Raw genomic sequence first — 16859 nt, 5'->3', positions numbered from 1 at the left:
CAAGTCTTTTTCTTTGAGGAAACGTCATTTTCAGCCCCGTTTTTCTCCTAAGAAATCTGGTCCCTCCGGTCGGGGTGGCCTCAAGAAGGATTCCTGACAATCACTGTGGGCCTGGAAGTTGGCCAGTTGGAGGTCGTCTGAGGCACTTTCTTCACGTTTGGCAGGGGGATGTCACCGATCGCTGGGTGCTGGACATTGTGGAAAATGGCTACGCCATAGACTTTGGCATGGTTTCTCCATATACAGGAGTTCGTCTTATGCCCCTGCCTGTGGACAGTGCCCAAAGGGAGGCAATGACGGGGGGTGTCCGGGACTTGCTGTTGAAAGGGGCCATCTCCTGAGTTCCTGTGGGGGGAAAAGGGGACAGGGTGCTTATTCCGTCGTGTTCCTGGTTCCAAATGTGTTGGAGTTTTTCAGCCAGTGCTGAATCTCAAGTGGGTGAATTCCTGGATAAAGACTGTGCATTTCCGGATGCTGTCCATTCAGATGACTTTTCCTCTGATCAGTCCAGGGGATTTCCTGGGGTCTCTGGATTTGCAGGATGCTTACCTGCATGTTCCCATAGCCCTGTCATTTCAGAGGTTCCTCTGCTTTGCAGTAGGCCGGGACCATTTTCAATTCTGTGTTCTTCCATTTGGCCTCAAGTCCTCTTCCAGGATTTTCACCAAGGTGCTGGCTCCTCTGGTGGCTCTTCTCCATTCCAAGTGAGTATTTTTCAATCCCTATTTGGACGATATTCTGATTCAGACTCCCAACAGGTTTCTGTTGGGGCGTCATGTGGCAAGGGTGCTGTTGGTCCTGCAAGGTCGTGGGTTTTTGGTCACCTGGGAGAAGTCAGATTTGGTTCCTTCCCAGGATCTGGTTTTCATCGGGCCTGCTTTCTGACTCTCCGAGGCTTGGTGACTGTATCAGAGAAGCGGTTGTTGTGCCTCCAGTCACAGGTGTTGTCGGTCTTGTCGCAGAGTGCTCCCAGAGTTCTTCAGTGGTTGCATCTGCAGGGTCATTTGGCGTCTGTAATTTTTCTGGTCCCTTGGGCGCGGTGTCATCTTCTTTGCCTGATGAACTGGTTTCTCGCTCGTTGGTCTCCGGCTCCAGGATCTCTTCGGTCAAGGATTCCTGTGTCAGGATTTGTTCCTAGGGAGTTGGGTTGGTGGCTGGTGCCGGCTCATTTCGAATTGGGGCCTGTTGTAGTGACGACCAATGCCAGTCTCTCCAGATGGGGGGCGTGGCTGGGGTCGGAACAGGTCCAGGAGTTTTTGGTCTCTTCAGGAGTCGGGCCGCTCCTCGAATTGGAGGGAGTTGAAGGCGGTTCATCTGGCTCTGGTCAATTTTCAGGGGTCCCTGAAGGGCTTGGATGTTCTTCTCCGGACGGACAACTTGGTAGCCAAATCTTACGTGAACAGGCATGGTGGGACCAGGTCTCCGTCTCTGTCTCGGATTGCGAGGGACATTTTTGTTTGGGCTCAGGAGTGGGTTCTGTCGCTTCAGGCCATGTACATTCAAGGGGTGGTCAATTTTTGGGCGGATCTGTTGAGTAGGGTCATTCCTTCATCCCAGATTTATTCCCTCTGATTGTCTCTGTTCCATCGTCTGGATTAGTTTGCCTCCCAAGAGAATGCGAAGGTGAAGCGAGTTTGCTGCCGGTTTCGTTGCTCTCTGGCTTGGGCGGTGGACGTGATGTTGTGTCCTTGGCCTCAGGGTCTTCTCTATGCATTCCCGCCCTTCCAGTTGCTCTGTGCTTTTCTGGTGAGAGTGCGTCTACTGAGGGCAAGGGTTCTCTTGATCGCCCCGCATTTGCCGCAGGCAAATTGTTTTCCCTTGCTTCAGTTGATGGCCTCCGGTCACATGTGGGCTCTCCCTCTCTGTCCCTCTCCTTTGGCGTTTTCTTGCTTCCCTCTGGGGTCGTTGCGGCGGTTGCCCTTGACGGCTGAACGGAGGGGTTAAAGGGCTTGGGGGTTGCGGTCCCTTTGACTGCGACTTTGAAGGCTTCCCGGCGCCGTTCCACGTTACTGACTTATGGTCGGCAGTGGAAAGTATCTTCTGGCTGGTGTTTGAGTCATCTGGTGGATCCTACAGAGGTGTCTCTGTTTGAGGTGATGCAGTTTTTGCAAGAAGGGGCATAGCTGGGTTTGTCTGTGGCTTCTCTGCGGATGCAGTGGGCGGCTATTCAGGCTTTTCGGGGTCCGTGGCGTAATCTTTCTGATGAAGGTCATTTGATGCCTAGATTTTTTCACAGCATTCTTAACTTGTTTTCTGGTCCGCTGCAGTCCATTCCTTCCTGGGATCTTTCGTTGGTGTTTGGAGGTCTTGACTGGTCCTCCTTTTGAGCCTCTGGAGTCCTGTGATTTGCATCATCTGACATTGAACCCTTTTTTCTGGTGGCCATCACTTCGGACTGGCGTTTGGGGGAGTTGGGGGCTTTGGCCTGCTCTTTTCCTTTTTGTAAGATTTTTCCTCATCGGGTTGTTCTTGTGCCTGTTCCCTCGTTTGTTCCCAAAGTGAATTCTGCTTTCCATGCTCGGCAGGAGGTTGTCCTACCTGCTTTTTGTCCCAACCCTTCCTCTGCTGAGGAGGTTCGGTTCCATTATTAGGATGTGTGTAGGGCATTGTTGGAATACCTGCGGGTAGTTGCTCCTTTCCGAAAGGGGATTCATTGTTTGTTAATTTTGGTCTGGCTCGGAAGGGGGAGAAACAGTCCACTGCTTCTTTGAGTCATTGGGTCCGCTCTATGGTTTTGGTGGCTTATTCTTTGAAAGGGGTTGTGCCTCCTCCGGAGATCCAGGGATGTTCTACCCGGGGTATGGCTGCTACAGTAGCTGAGTTACAGGGCGCTTCTATGGTGGAAATTTGCAGGGAGGCTACTTGGGCCTCTCCTCCCACTTTTGTTCGTCACTACAGACTTGCAGACTTGGGGTGTTTGGAGTCGGTATTGTGTTGTCCTCTATCATGCAATATGGGGGTTCTTTTCTGGTGTCCTGATGTGTTGTGATTAAAATTGTTGCAACTCAGTGGTCGTCGCCTGTGTTTCTCTTGCTACATCTCAATGGTTGGGAAAGGAAGGCGAGGGAGGGACGGGAAGTAATGCGTCCTACTCCCTCACCTTCCTTTCCGTTCCCTCCTGCCCTCCCGGTACAGGACGCCTGAGTTGTTGTTTTGGGCTTGTTTCTGTACAGGAGGTGGTAGGGGGAATTTTTAAAGGGGGAAGGGAAGGGCAAGGAGCCTCATTTGTTGGGAAAGGAAGGTGAGGGAGTAGGACTAGGAGTAATGCCATTCCCGGTAAGTAATGGACGCATGACAAATGTGGTAGTGAGGGGCAGTGAGACCTTCTAAATGATTGTCCCCCCAGCTTTTGAAAATGGAAAAAAAGTTGGAAGTTTGACGTACTGCTCTGTCATGTTGCCAGAGCCGTCCATCACACTTACAATGCATATTTAGGAACCGCCACGATTGTGGTTCCTGGAAATGCATGAAATGTCTCCAGGAGCAGTGCACATCTCTAAATACGGCAGGCAGAGTGCCCTCTCCATGGAGAAAGTAAAGTATCCATAGCCCCAGTAATTACTCTATCCGACAACATTCAAATTAGCCCCTTAATGTGCTGTTGTGTGTGAATGATGTAAGGTTGATGCATGGCTTAATCTTTATTGTCAACATGCACTGTTAGTATGCTGTAAAGTATCAGAAAAGTAAAAAAATATATATTGGTCTACAAATAGGAGCCTTAATGCAAATACGGTAGCTTTTAGGGAGGTGTTGCAACATCACCTTCTCATTTGTCTCTGTGTCGGTGGCGAGCTCTGGTGTTAGGATTCTGTTGTCTCTTCTGGGGTGATGCATCTTCTGATTCCAGAAAAGTGATGCGGAGATAGCCGTGTAATTAAAGCTATGCATACACAAAGTGACGGAAATCAAACGTAGACTGGTTGAGATACAACATGGCAAACGGGACTGGTTTTCGTGTACACAGCGTGCTCTATTTTAATCTCTAATGGTTTTCATACTGTAACTGGGGGTATGAGTCTATAAAGTTTTCATAACATATAATATTAATTCATTCTGTTTGTATCCAAAAATTGTATGCCCTTTTCATTTTTTCAAGGCAGCAATATTCGAGGAGGCAAGCAGAGAAAAGCAGTGTAAAACTGAAACCGTCTTTGAAGTAAGATTCATCATTATTGACATAGTGTATTGAGTTGTTTAGAGGATAAAACTTGGAGTACTAAAAGGATTTCTGATTCATTCTCCGAGTGCGTTCAGTGAGAACTAAGTGTTATGGGAATGCTTGCATTCTTCCATTCAGACGCTACATCTTATCGTCCCAAAACAGTTCAGTGCAACTATGCTGCACTCTGCTTAGTCTAAGAAGAGTTACTCATCTCAGATTAGCATACGTTAATGTTAGTTAATAAGAGAATTGTTAGAATGAAAACATAAACCTTTAAGCCAACACTAACCCATCAGCCTTGCCTTTACTACCAACATCACACATTAATAGTCGATTTACATGGACCATGGTTTGGATGCATGGTATTGTGTATATTTGAGTGTGCATTGAAGTATTGATATTTTTAGAGAGCAACCCTAGGTCCAGAACATAGGACAACTGCAGAACTTACTGTGGAGACAATGGGAAATCTTATACAAAAAGCCTGACAGCATTAGAGTGAAAGTTGATAGCACGTTGTCTCTGTCTACATGGTGATGTGATTATTAAAGGCTAGGCTGTAAAAGAAACTTGATTTGGAATTTGTGGTGAGCTGATATTGGAGAAACACTCTTGGAACTGAACTTGCTTGATGTCCTTGGTGAAGAAGAGGTCTTCTATCTTTGCTCAGTTTTAGGCTGGAGGCTTGTCACCGGCGCTAGAATGAGGGAATAACTTTCACAATGGAACGTTTAGCAGATTTGTGTGCTCTCAGTTCAATGATTATTCTTTCGTCCATGGTTGATGAGAATCCTGAGTGCATGTACAGATTTAAGGTCCCTCAGAGGGGTATAGATCCTTGTAGGACATTGCAGATTGTTAAGATCTGTGAACAGTGCTTAATTTATAAATAAAAAGGTGCCGGTGCTCAAAGTCCTCCTCTTAAACACGCGGCTGCTGCAATTAAATGTGTGAACATTGAATACTGAGGCGGAGTAATCCTGGAGCCATCTCGGGCCTCTTTAATCCATATAAAGCCACTCCCTGCCCCTTCAGCTCACTCTTGCAGCTTTCTGCTTTCTCCCTTTGTGACGCTTTTTCGTTTTTCCCTTTATCCATCTTTCCCAAACGTGTCTTTTGCTCGCAGCAAATGCTTAAGGCAGAAGAATAAGCCCCGGCCCTAAAAAATAAGTGCTGTGCTCAGCACCGGAAACAACAAACACAAATTAAGCACGGTCTGTGAAGGGTTTGATGGGGCTCCTTTATATGAGCTTGGGAAAGCTGATAGGCAGAACGTAGACTGGTGAAATATTGCAACAGGGCAGATACATGCTTATTGATTTTACTTCAAAGAGAACTTCATAGCTAACACTGGTAAAGCTGTTGACCAGGCAAACAGGACGATGAGGAGTGAGTTGTCCACAACTTGACTAGTTACTGACTATTTGCTACAACATTGCTTGAAACTATGATATATTTAGGAAACTGGATGGCACCAGCTTTGCCTGTGATTTTACTAATGAATAGCATGTTTGCTGAAATTGTGTAGGTCATAATGACCTGCGCTGGCTTTCTGCAAGCATTGATTCTCTGTAATTGAGAGAACTTGGCATCATCAACAAGTCTGAACACCTGAAACGAAGGGATGTTGCAATGACATAGGACACTCCAATATCAACAGATAAAAACAGTTGATGCCAGAAAACCTCATACAGGAGTAAAAGAGAACCTCATCAATGTGGCTACAATCAAACAGAAATGTACAACGTGGTGCCCAACCATCAGATGGAATTGCGATAAACAAAATGTGGAAAAAGCACAGAATTTTTACAATTTCATTATAGGATTAATGAAGAAACGGATGTAGGACAAATTAAGTTTGTTTATGTTAGAGGGAACATTAAAACCCCAGAAGCTATCTTTGACTAGCTATAATATTTGTACATAGCACATATTTGAGTGTTAAGTTTTAAACATTATCCAAACATCACCTAAGTCTGGAGTGAGGCTCAATGCAAATGCCAAGTTAGAAACATCAACCCTCATTATAGTCTGCAAATCTGTACGCTTTCACATATATTCTCCATACAAGAGTCATCATATGAGAGGCCCACTGTGCGTACTGTATGTATTAATCATTAAATAAATCTTCAGTCAGCTACATTTCTAATGTTCTACTTATTCTGAACTCCTGATATACCCAGAGACAGCAAGGGAGTTGAGGTGGTTGGCTGTTGTCTCACTTTAAATTCAAGCCTTTACTTTTTTAATTCTAACTTTACTAATAATTGGACTCCATTTTTCTGTTTGATGACACTTATTGTTAGGTCACAGCTAGACAGCGCATGCGCTGTTTTGAAGAGACATGTTATGTTCAATCTGTGGGCTTCAGCCCGCCCATAGGCTTGCCATTTGCTTGCTCAATCATCACTTTCATATCTTTTGTCCAATGCATCAATGTTTCATGCCTCTGCCTGTGTTTGGCCCTCCCCCAGAGCATGGACCAAGTACTTGTGTTCATCCACTGCTGCCGTTTTAGGAGCTACTTTTTTTGTTTGTGTTTGATTACTCCACACGAGTGCTCATTCTTTCATTCGCTCTGTCCTTCGTCTTGCCATAGCCCAAACATGATACCATGGTATTGGAGCACTTCAAGTGCTCACCAGTTACGTTACACAATGACACATTAATTTTTTCCGCTGATCCTGCTTCGATTGAGGTATTTTTTTGTTTCCCCTTAATTGTTGCTTCCTCCCATGCTCTTTCCATTCTTGCTTGCCCCACCATCCCTTCCGGTCTCGCTCCTTGACCCGTCCACAACTACCATCCTCATTGCTGCTGCTTTCATTTATTTATTTATGTTTTTTGCTTTGCAGATTTCCACAGCACAAACACGATCTGAAGATATTGGAGCTCTTTACATGAGCACCAGTTACATTACACAATGACATATACATTGTCTTAGGCTGGGGAGGAGTAAGTGGTTTGCCCAAAATCAAAGGATATTGAGCCAATGCTGAGTCTTTTCACCCCCCTCCCTTTATGTTGATTTCATTGTCCCGCCCCTCCTGACACACAAAAAAGCACTATGATGGGGCCTGCGCTGGCCATATCATAGTGCTTTTTTTAGTGACGTTCAGCCATGCTGAAGAGCAGATGTACTGCTAGGCAACATGGTTAAAAGACATTCACATTGACAAGGCCAATAGCTCGGGCATTGCCGAGACCTATTGACTTTGCCAATGCTTATTACACTTTTCTGTGTTATTTTAAAGGAGAACGTGCTGCTTTTAAGTGACCAGTGTGTAGTGTTTATTTGCAGCATTACTGTGCACTCCTTTGCAAAAAAGTCTCTAATTGCGCAGTTTTGCAACATTTATTTATTTGTTTCAAAGTACAATAAAAAAAGGACCAGTATTTTTATACACACAAGAGAAGAAGAATTTCTGCAGGAAATGACATTCACGGGAATCGAGTTGAAAAGGACCATCTGTCTGGGTCCGTTCCCGGATCATCTATCGATAGGAAGATGCTGTGCACATAACAGAGGTGAATGTGGATGGAAGGGGTTAAAAAACTATGGTATGGGGAGAAAGTCAGGGAGAGAGGGCAACAATATAATTAATGTCAGTACCGGTGTGATAAAATAATAAAACAATAGAAAAACATAGCGCTACACTCTAAGCCTGCCAGAGATAATCTATGGTGTGATGTCCTACACAGGTATCTGCTTCGTCTGGGCTTCAGTCGCTGATGGAGAGGTCGGACGGGGGAGGGATTGGCCTCCCTGAGCAGTCAAGTCTGTTTATGTGGAGTTCTTTGTTATAGATAAGGCACTGCTGCTGCCGGTTGCCACATGTTGCCTTTCATATCATGCTTTCCAGGTAAAGAAACACCTGGACCTGGAGAGGAAGGGTAATGAAAGGATAGGATTCAAGAGAGGCAAGGAATGGACCCCGAACTTTCTCAAATTTGTCTAGCTTATTGGTTAATTTGTGGGTGGTAATTTCATGTTGTGCCCCCTGTGTAGTTCAATGAGTAACTTGGTACATAAAGGGCTTGACTATCTCCAGTGGTGGAGAATGCACATTTTTGCCACTGCTAAAGGGTTGGCTATTCAGCAGTGAGCATGTACATCCAAATCCTAAATACCAGATGTGTCTTGTAAAATTGCTAGTTGGGGGATAAAGGGCTGGACAGGGAACTACAGCATCTGAGGCAGGACCACACCTTGGTCCATTAGGGTTGGAGGGTTAAGGAGGAAAAGAGAATATGGCGTAGATTACAGTTGTATTCAGTGCACTTCCAGTAGTGATTGTTCGGCGGCAAACATACTCACTTCAGTTTCCGTGGTGTCCATTACCAGTCATTAAGGATCATACAGACAACTTCAGCCTGGATTCTTGAAAAACTCTGTCATTGTCCATGACCAATGCCGCTCAATCCTCAGGTATGTATTCCCTGCCTAAAATCACCTTCAAAGCCTGTCTGATTTTGCTAACAGTGGGGCAGAAGTATAGGTGTTTGTTAAGAACTCCATAGAGCCCTAATGCCATTCTCTTGAATTCTCTCAAGTCTTCAAGTAATAAAAGACAGGGTATGTTGACAGCTCCACTAGTGGAGGGCCGATTGCGTCCCAGAGACAATGGGCCTGCTAGAGGAAGCTGACTCTTTATATGATATATCAAAAAACGATATATTGTGCAAAGAGTCTAGGGGTTCCCCTACAAGTGGACAGGGGCGTGCTCTAGCAATCCCAATGTGTTCTTTTAAGTGGGTTGTGTGGTCGAGCAGCCTTAGGCCTATCAGAGAAGAGTGTTATACATCTGCCAATACACACATAGTCAATGAATGTGACACATGGGTCAAGAAGGTGATCCACACCATATTACAAAAATAACAGGTATCCTTATATATGTTTTGGCACCAGAATCAATACAATCAGGTAAGTACGTTTTGCAAGAAAAATCTTTACAGTTTTCAAAAGTCAACACACTGCAATTTCTGGAAGCTGCAATGTCATCCTATGGAGGAAAAACAAAGATGCAACAGAGGTGCAGTAATGTGACTTGTGAGGCCAATCTCCTGGACTTTAGGTAAGTATTGGAGAAGGGTGAGGACCACAACAACAGGTCACTCCGAGTGGCACTCAGGCAGTCGGGTGCAGAGGTGTAGTATCGCATTGAGTGTCCAATGTTACTCAATGGGGATCTGAATGGTCGAGAAGAGGCAGCAAGTGAGGTCTGTGTATCCAGTCGAGAGCACCCAACAAATGAATTCCAATCTTGAGATGCTCGGGACACCTTCAGTCCTCGTTTCTACGGGCCAGGGGTGATGGGTGCAGAAGGTCAGATTTTTCTCCACCAGAGGACTCACGTGCAGAGGCTGCAGGTGACATCAGAGGGTCCACAGTGGGCAAGTCCAAGGTGGTCTTTGTCTCCGGAGGGCTGGGGGACCACGTTGGCACCATTGGCCCACATCAGCTCAGGCTAGGCGGTGCAGGTGCAGTGGTGCTTTCAGGTGTTGGTTTTTGCTGTCCGAAGCCCTCTCAGGTGTCTTGGTGTGCCTGCTCCACTGCTCCACTGGAGATCCGGGTCTTTGTTGAAGGCAGGCAGGCTTCCCAGACTTTTGATCACACCACAACTTGCAGGCCGAATTGCCTTTGGGTGCAAATCGGTAGGAACAGCAGACAAGATGGCAGGCCTGGGGCCAAGTCAGATGCTTCTTCCTCAGGCTTTCCTCTTGCGGCTCTTGGGTGTCCTTCTTCTTCATAGTCAAGCAGGAATCTGATTTTCTGGTGCCAGGGGCTCTCCTAAATACTGACTTTAAGGGCATTTCAGGAAGTCTAGGGTGTAGTGTAGCCAATGGGATACTTACCCCTGTGTCACTACACCCCCTATATGACCACTTCCTGTGGGAAGTGGGCATAACCCTGTCCCAGAGTTCCGAAATCTGCCAACACCAAGATGACCGATTTCTAAATGTTGTGTCAATATCAAGCAGCACACCTTAGGGGTGGGACTGACCTGAGGGGTGGACACACCTCTCTGAATACTAACTATCCTGCCTGTCCCAGTGTCAAATGGACCCTGGGGAAGGGAGGTCAGCATCTCTCCTGTGATGCAGTAATATCTGCATACTAAGGGCGGTGGGCTTTCTTGAAGCCCCTTGCATTGGAATGCAGGTTAGCTGGTCATCCTGTTGGGTGTCGTGTGTAAACACCTCTCCCAGAGCAGGCCTTTTTTTTGACTTTCCAAGAGCAAAGGCTCTCACCCTCAGGGGTCAGCCTCCTGTCTGGTGGTGGCAGGCTGGCCAAAACTGGTCAGTCCACACACGGGTAGATGGTAGATTTTCAGAGGACACCTCTAAGGTGCCCTCCAGGTGAATGTATTAATAAATCTATCACTGGCATCAATGATAGTTTATTAATATGAGATGATAACAAACATCCCTATTTTCAGTGAAGCCACTGTGTGGCTGAGATAGTCGTGTTGACCAGTGTCCAGCACATGTACTTAAAATGGCTTCCATGCTCACTCATTATGTCTAGGAATCGACAAACACATAGCATGGGCTTATATGCCCTTGTGGGTATGCCCTCCCATGCAATATATTGCAACCTACCTTAGGGCTGTTAGGCCTGCTGTATGGGTGACTTAAATATATTGCACACAGTGTTAGGGGACAGAGCACACAGGCTGTGTGTCATGTCATGGTTTCACTTTTAGCTGCACCCAAGACACGCAGCCTGCAATGGCAGTAGACATGTGTTAGGTGAGGGGGTCCCTGAGGATGACACAATACATGCTGTGGCTCTTGGGGACCCTCTTTGGTACTCATGCCCTAGGTACCAGGGGTACTATTTACTCGGGACATACAGGGGAGTTAAATAGATTGCCAATTGGAGAACAATTGCACAGTTTTAGGGAAAGAGATCTGGCACTGGGGACATGATTAGCAGGATCCCAGTGCTCATTCAGTCAAAATTGCATGATTTGTCAGGCAAAAAAGGGAGGTGACCATGTCAAAAAGGGGCACTTCCCTACACCAGCTGACAGTACTTCCAGGGATCAGCAAAAAGGAGGCCACATTCTTCTCTGAGTGCCTGGAATGACTTAGAATGTCCCTCCTTGAAGATTTGGTTAATTTGTTTTATTCCCTTTGTATTCTAGGACACCCAATAGATGGTTTGTCAACTACAAGTACCCACACATTGTAGAGGAGCAGGGAAATGCCCAGGAACTTGTGCACGGAACTCCATGTCATGGTAATATCGTTTAGGATTGGGTTCTCTGCTGTGAATTGGTGCACAGTGTTTAAACAGAGTGGATGGAGCAAGTTGAGGTATCCAAGAGGCGACATTCAAATGGAATTCACATTGGGGTTTCACTCTTGAGCCTTAGAAGTAAGGAAACAACTGTAAAAATTAAAAGCTAAGCTGTAGGAGGCAATGTGCGGCAGGTGTAAGCTTTCCACGATAGTATCAGTTGGCAACTTAGATGCCAGTAGCCTGATATATGATCTAATATCTAACTGAACCCCTAGTAAGATTGTTTGGTGACCCTAAACAGCAACATTTGGAGGACAAAGTTAAACCTACGAGCAACAAACATTTGTATTAACTGTACTTTCCTCCGTAAGAAAAGATTTAAGTGATTCCTTTTAATAAAGTCGTGGGAGTCTTTTATTGATAGTTCTAAAAGAAGAAAGAGATTGTCCTCAAACATATGTGTAAGCCCCCTGTTGATGCTGATAATTAGATATTGGAGTCCCTTGGGCACCAATTTCATATAATAAATCTGCAGAAAAGTCTAAGTAGTCACTCTGCACATGGGGAGTGCTTCGCACTTTGTCCAGTTGATCCTGTAGCTGGATAGCCAAGAGAAGCCAGTAATAATGGTCTCACAATGTGACAAGAGGAGCAGGATATCATCTGAATAAAACCTTTCTCTTGCTGTCTCCAGTTTGGATGCCCCTGACCACCAGTATATGGCATATAGCTGTGGACAGGAGCTCCATAGCAAGCTGGAAGAGGAGCATGAACAGGGGCTTCTCTGTCTGGTGCCTCTGTAGATCTTGAACATATTGAATAGTAAGCTTCCACAGTTAACATCTGCCAAACAAGTGTTTTATAGAAGGTGAACTTTACCTATGAATTCCTTACCCCAGCCCATTTTTTACACCAAGTGGAAGAGCATCCAAGGTGAGGGCTAATTGTTTCTGAGAGTTGTCTTTCGTTTGCCAGAGTAAATGTGTTAAGATTCAGAGGTGGATGCGGGAGCAATGCACTAGCATGATCCTCACTTGAAACTTATGAATCAATTGGGAGATAACCTTGCCCAATCTTGCAAGAACTTTTGCACTGATTTTTAAGTCCACATTATTCAAGGAAATGGGATGATAGCTAGCACACTCTGAGTCCTTCTTCTCCTTGAGGAGAAGGGTGATGGCTCCTGATAAACCCATGTCAAGAGGAAGACAAGGATGGGTTTGCCAGTCTTGTAGAATTGGTTAGGGTACCCATTTTCTTCAGAAGACTTACATGTGAGTAACAACTAGATGGCCTTGGCTAGCTCCTCCTCTGTAAAGCCCCTTCTAAATATGCTTGTCCCTCTTTGATAAGGGTAGAGAAATGTAGAAGGTCCAAGAAAGTATTAATTTAATTGGGAGTGGCCTGTGACTGAGCACATTCAGGGAGGAATCATTTGAGGCAAATTGACCCTTGATGGCTAGTGGATTCATTAGCAAGATGCTCCTCTCATCACAAATGAATAGGATGGTCGATTGAGACTCCTGTTAGCGTAAGTACGTGGGCAAGAGCTGGTCTGCTTTTTCACTATGGTCATATCTCTGCCACTACAAAATGATTAGTGCCTTCACTGCCACATCCGTTAAAAAGGTGTTTGAGCGTAACCTAACTATTTTCAGTTCTTTCTGAAGAGCAGCTGTGGGAGCTGCAATATACCGGGCATTAAGACCACAGACCGTTGACTCTAAATGGCATAAATCTGACCACACTTTGGGCCTCATTCTGAGGCCGGCGGGCGGCGGTCGCCGCCCGCCTGGCGGGAACCGCCATATGGCCGCTCCACGGTCGAAAGACCGCGGAGGCCATTCTGGCTTTCCCGCTGGGCTGGCGGGCGACCGCCAGAAGGCCGGCCGCCAGCCCAGCGGGAAACCCCTTCCCACGAGGAAGCCAGCTCCGAATGGAGCCGGCGGAGTGGGAAGGTGCAACGGGTGCAGTTGCACCCGTCGCGAATTTCAGTGTCTGCTAAGCAGACACTGAAATTCTTTGTGGGGCCCTCTTACGGGGGCCCCTGCAGTGCCCATGCCATTGGCATGGGCACTGCAGGGGCCCCCAGGGGCCCCACGACACCCCATACCGCCATCCTGTTCCTGGCGGGCGAACCGCCAGGAACAGGATGGCGGTATGGGGTGTCGGAATCCCCATGGCGGCGCAGCAAGCTGCGCCGCCATGGAGGATTCCTGAGGGCAGCGGAAAACCGGCGGGAGACCGCCGGTTTTCCCTTTCTGACCGCGGCCAAACCGCTGCGGTCAGAATGCCCTTGAGAGCACCGCCAGCCTGTTGGCGGTGCTCTCGTGGTCGTTGACCCTGGCGGTCAATGACCGCCAGGGTCAGAATGACCCCCTTTATGTTTTCCCTAGGCAGCACCCCTATCAATACTTCTTTCAATGTTGCCTTCCCTGCTGCACATAGTGTCCTGTGGAAACCAACCAAACCCTCATTTTCTGCAGGAAAGAGCGGGTATGATGTCAAGGTATTACCTTCTGCTCAAGTTGTTGATAGGAAAATGCCTTAATTCACCACCTAATCAGTTGTGGTGCCATAAGCCTCAGATCAAGATCTAGTTGAACCAGCTTGTGGTCAGAGAACCCAGCCTCTTGTATCATGCAGCATGTTATTTCTGATAATAGTCATCCCTGGAGGAGGAAATAGTCAATGCTGGATTGGGTATCTTGGAGGCACGAAAGGAAGGTGCAGAACATTTCTATAGGATGTAAGAGATGCCATACATTGTTTCCTTTGCTCTATTACCCTTCTGGCATCTGCTTAAGTGATGACATCAACTTGTCTCTGTCTTTGTGGAAGGCTGCTACATCATGATCACTGATGTTTCAGCTGATAGTCGGGGTTTCCAGGAAATTGGGACCGCAGATAAGGAGAGACAGTGGACATCTCTTGAGAAGCAACAATATCGATGTTGGATTCCTCTAGCATGACTCAAGAGCACTAGGATCAAAATCGTCTCCAGTCTTGCCATTCATAGTGATGAGCACCGATGTGCTGGGTCCAGAAGACCATAATTGGGGTTGCCAAAGCCTGAGTTGTAGCCAGAACACGAGGAATTTTGTATGCTTGACGCTGGTGGTAGATGAGTGATATACTGAGGAGAGGCTCTGGCCCTCAAAAAGCAATGGATTTTCGAATGCTTTGATGCCTGTAGGGTGGATCTTGTGAACTTATGATGGAGGGCCGAGCCCGTGATTGGGTGTGATGATTGAATCTGAGCAGCAGTACATGCCCTTATGTTTTGGGATCTCAGGAATTCAAGAGGTTCACTGAAAAGGAGGCTCAGCAGCTTGCATAGCATGTTATATTGGAAGTTCCCATTGTCGCCCTTCTCTTCATCTTCAGGACACCATAAATATATATAGAAATTGTTGTGTTGTGCCCTGTCTTCCAGGTCGTTGACCTAGTGACTCGGAAGTGTAATGTCCCTGCCCCAGTCTGACAAGCTCCCATACCAGAGATTCCATTTCGTCAAGTCTCTGGTCAAATTTGTCCAGTCATGCCTGGAAGGTTGAGTCTTCCAGACTTAACAAATTCATCTATGTTGTGAGGTTGGTCATCTTGGAATCAATAGCTTATGAGGTTGTGCCAATGGAAGTGATCTCCTTCATGAAGGCATCCATGGCAGGGCAGATTAGCCAGGAAGAGCAGGGATGGGAGAGTACCTGCATCTGTATCTCTTCAGTTGTGGCTGGATCGGTCAATCAGCAGCCCTCCGTAGAACAGCACCATCACTGGGTCCATTGAGGAATAGGGTTTCTGCAGGGTGCAGTTCTGTATGGGCGCATGCTATCCTCGGCATCAGGAATGGCAGTTCAGCACTCGCAGTTCCACTAATCGCACTGTTGGGGATCTCAGAAAAGTATCGAGGACATTGACGGAAGAAATCTAGTATGTGCCCTCTGTTAATAGTTTCCAGCCAAGTGACAGCTTGCACCATGGGGCCCCGGGGTTCTGCAGGCACTCTACCCAGTTAGCCTTGAGCTCAGCAGGACATAGGAGGAGGCCTCCAGGGCATTGTGCGACTCTCCAATGTGGCTGCAATGGCTAGTTTAGCCGTCTGGAGGTGTTAGACAGGAGGCCCAGAGCACCCTTTTGGGGCGAACCTCTTACGATGCTTAGTGGTGTGAGTGGGTCAGTCCCAGTCAGGAGGGTGCAGTGGGGAAAATTGTCAGTAAGGAGTGGCCATGTCAGTCAGCTCTAGGCCCCACCCTGGAAACATACTCTATTTGCATAATAATATTTTAATTAATTTTGCTCGAAGAACACACTGATATTGGAGTGATATTTCTAGCAGTATATTAAATGACAATACACTGAAATAAGCTTATAAAATAATTACAATACTACCAAACACTATTGCAATATGTTTTACCCCCATCACAGCTCTACCCCTGTCTACTAGTCAATTTCAACCCTTTGTAAAACTGCCATCATTTAAATGGCTCCCTAGCCATTTTTGAGAAAATTAAAAAATACAACTTAAGCTACAACTGCCTTATGCTGTGTGATATAATTAAATGTATTTAAGTTTGTAAAAGCCATCTGCAGGTTGTGCTGTATCACTTAGGAAATTCATTACAAATCAATAGGAATATAGTAACTTCCTTTAACTTAATTTTGCAAATTTTTGAAGGTAGTAATGCCATTTTGGTTTTTGAAGGGGCAAGATGTTATAAGAGTTCTGAAAATAAAAAAAATTGTTGCCTAAATTTCATAGGCAACTAGAAATACCCGATGCAGCATTTCAAACTTTTTCGTTTTTGTGGTAACATAGAAAAGGATAGATGACGTGAAAGTCCAATCAAGGGGTCATAAAAGGAGAGGTCGAACCTGAATAGCTAGGTCACATTAGTAAACTTGGGCACAGACAGATAGATAGACCAAAAACTGATAAAAAATGCTGCCTCAAAGTGTTTCCAGTGTGGTAAAATGTTATTTCAAGCAATTTGATCAAATCTTCCCTTCTTCACACTACACAGATAAAACACTAATTTAGACCACTGCAATCATCTGTGCTATGCCACATAATTTTAGATGTCTTAGACTTAATTTTAAATGTGTGAGTTTTATTCATGATAAATAAATAGTAGTAATTTAAGTATTATTCCTCATAGGTGTACATTTACAAATGTTTAACTTTTCCAAAAAAGTCAGCAGTTGCACTCCTGGGACTGTATTACAGAGAGTGCCCCAGAGGCACAGTGGTCATGTGTGCCCCCTATGTGCACCCCTGAGCAACGTTGTTATTACAGAAGGGGTTGCAGATGCTTGTGCAGCCTTTCTGTAATACAGATACTGCTGGTGCACATGTAGAGCCAGTGCTATCATTAAAGGACTACACCCCATGCAAATGAGGGAATCACTTTTCCTCTGCGCCAATGCCATATTTTGGAAGAGAGC

This window comes from Pleurodeles waltl, chromosome 1_2, assembly GCF_031143425.1.
Source record: "Pleurodeles waltl isolate 20211129_DDA chromosome 1_2, aPleWal1.hap1.20221129, whole genome shotgun sequence".
Taxonomy (NCBI): Eukaryota; Metazoa; Chordata; class Amphibia; order Caudata; family Salamandridae; genus Pleurodeles; species Pleurodeles waltl.
The sequence above is the reverse complement of the archived record's forward strand: the minus strand, read 5'-3'. Positions refer to the sequence as shown.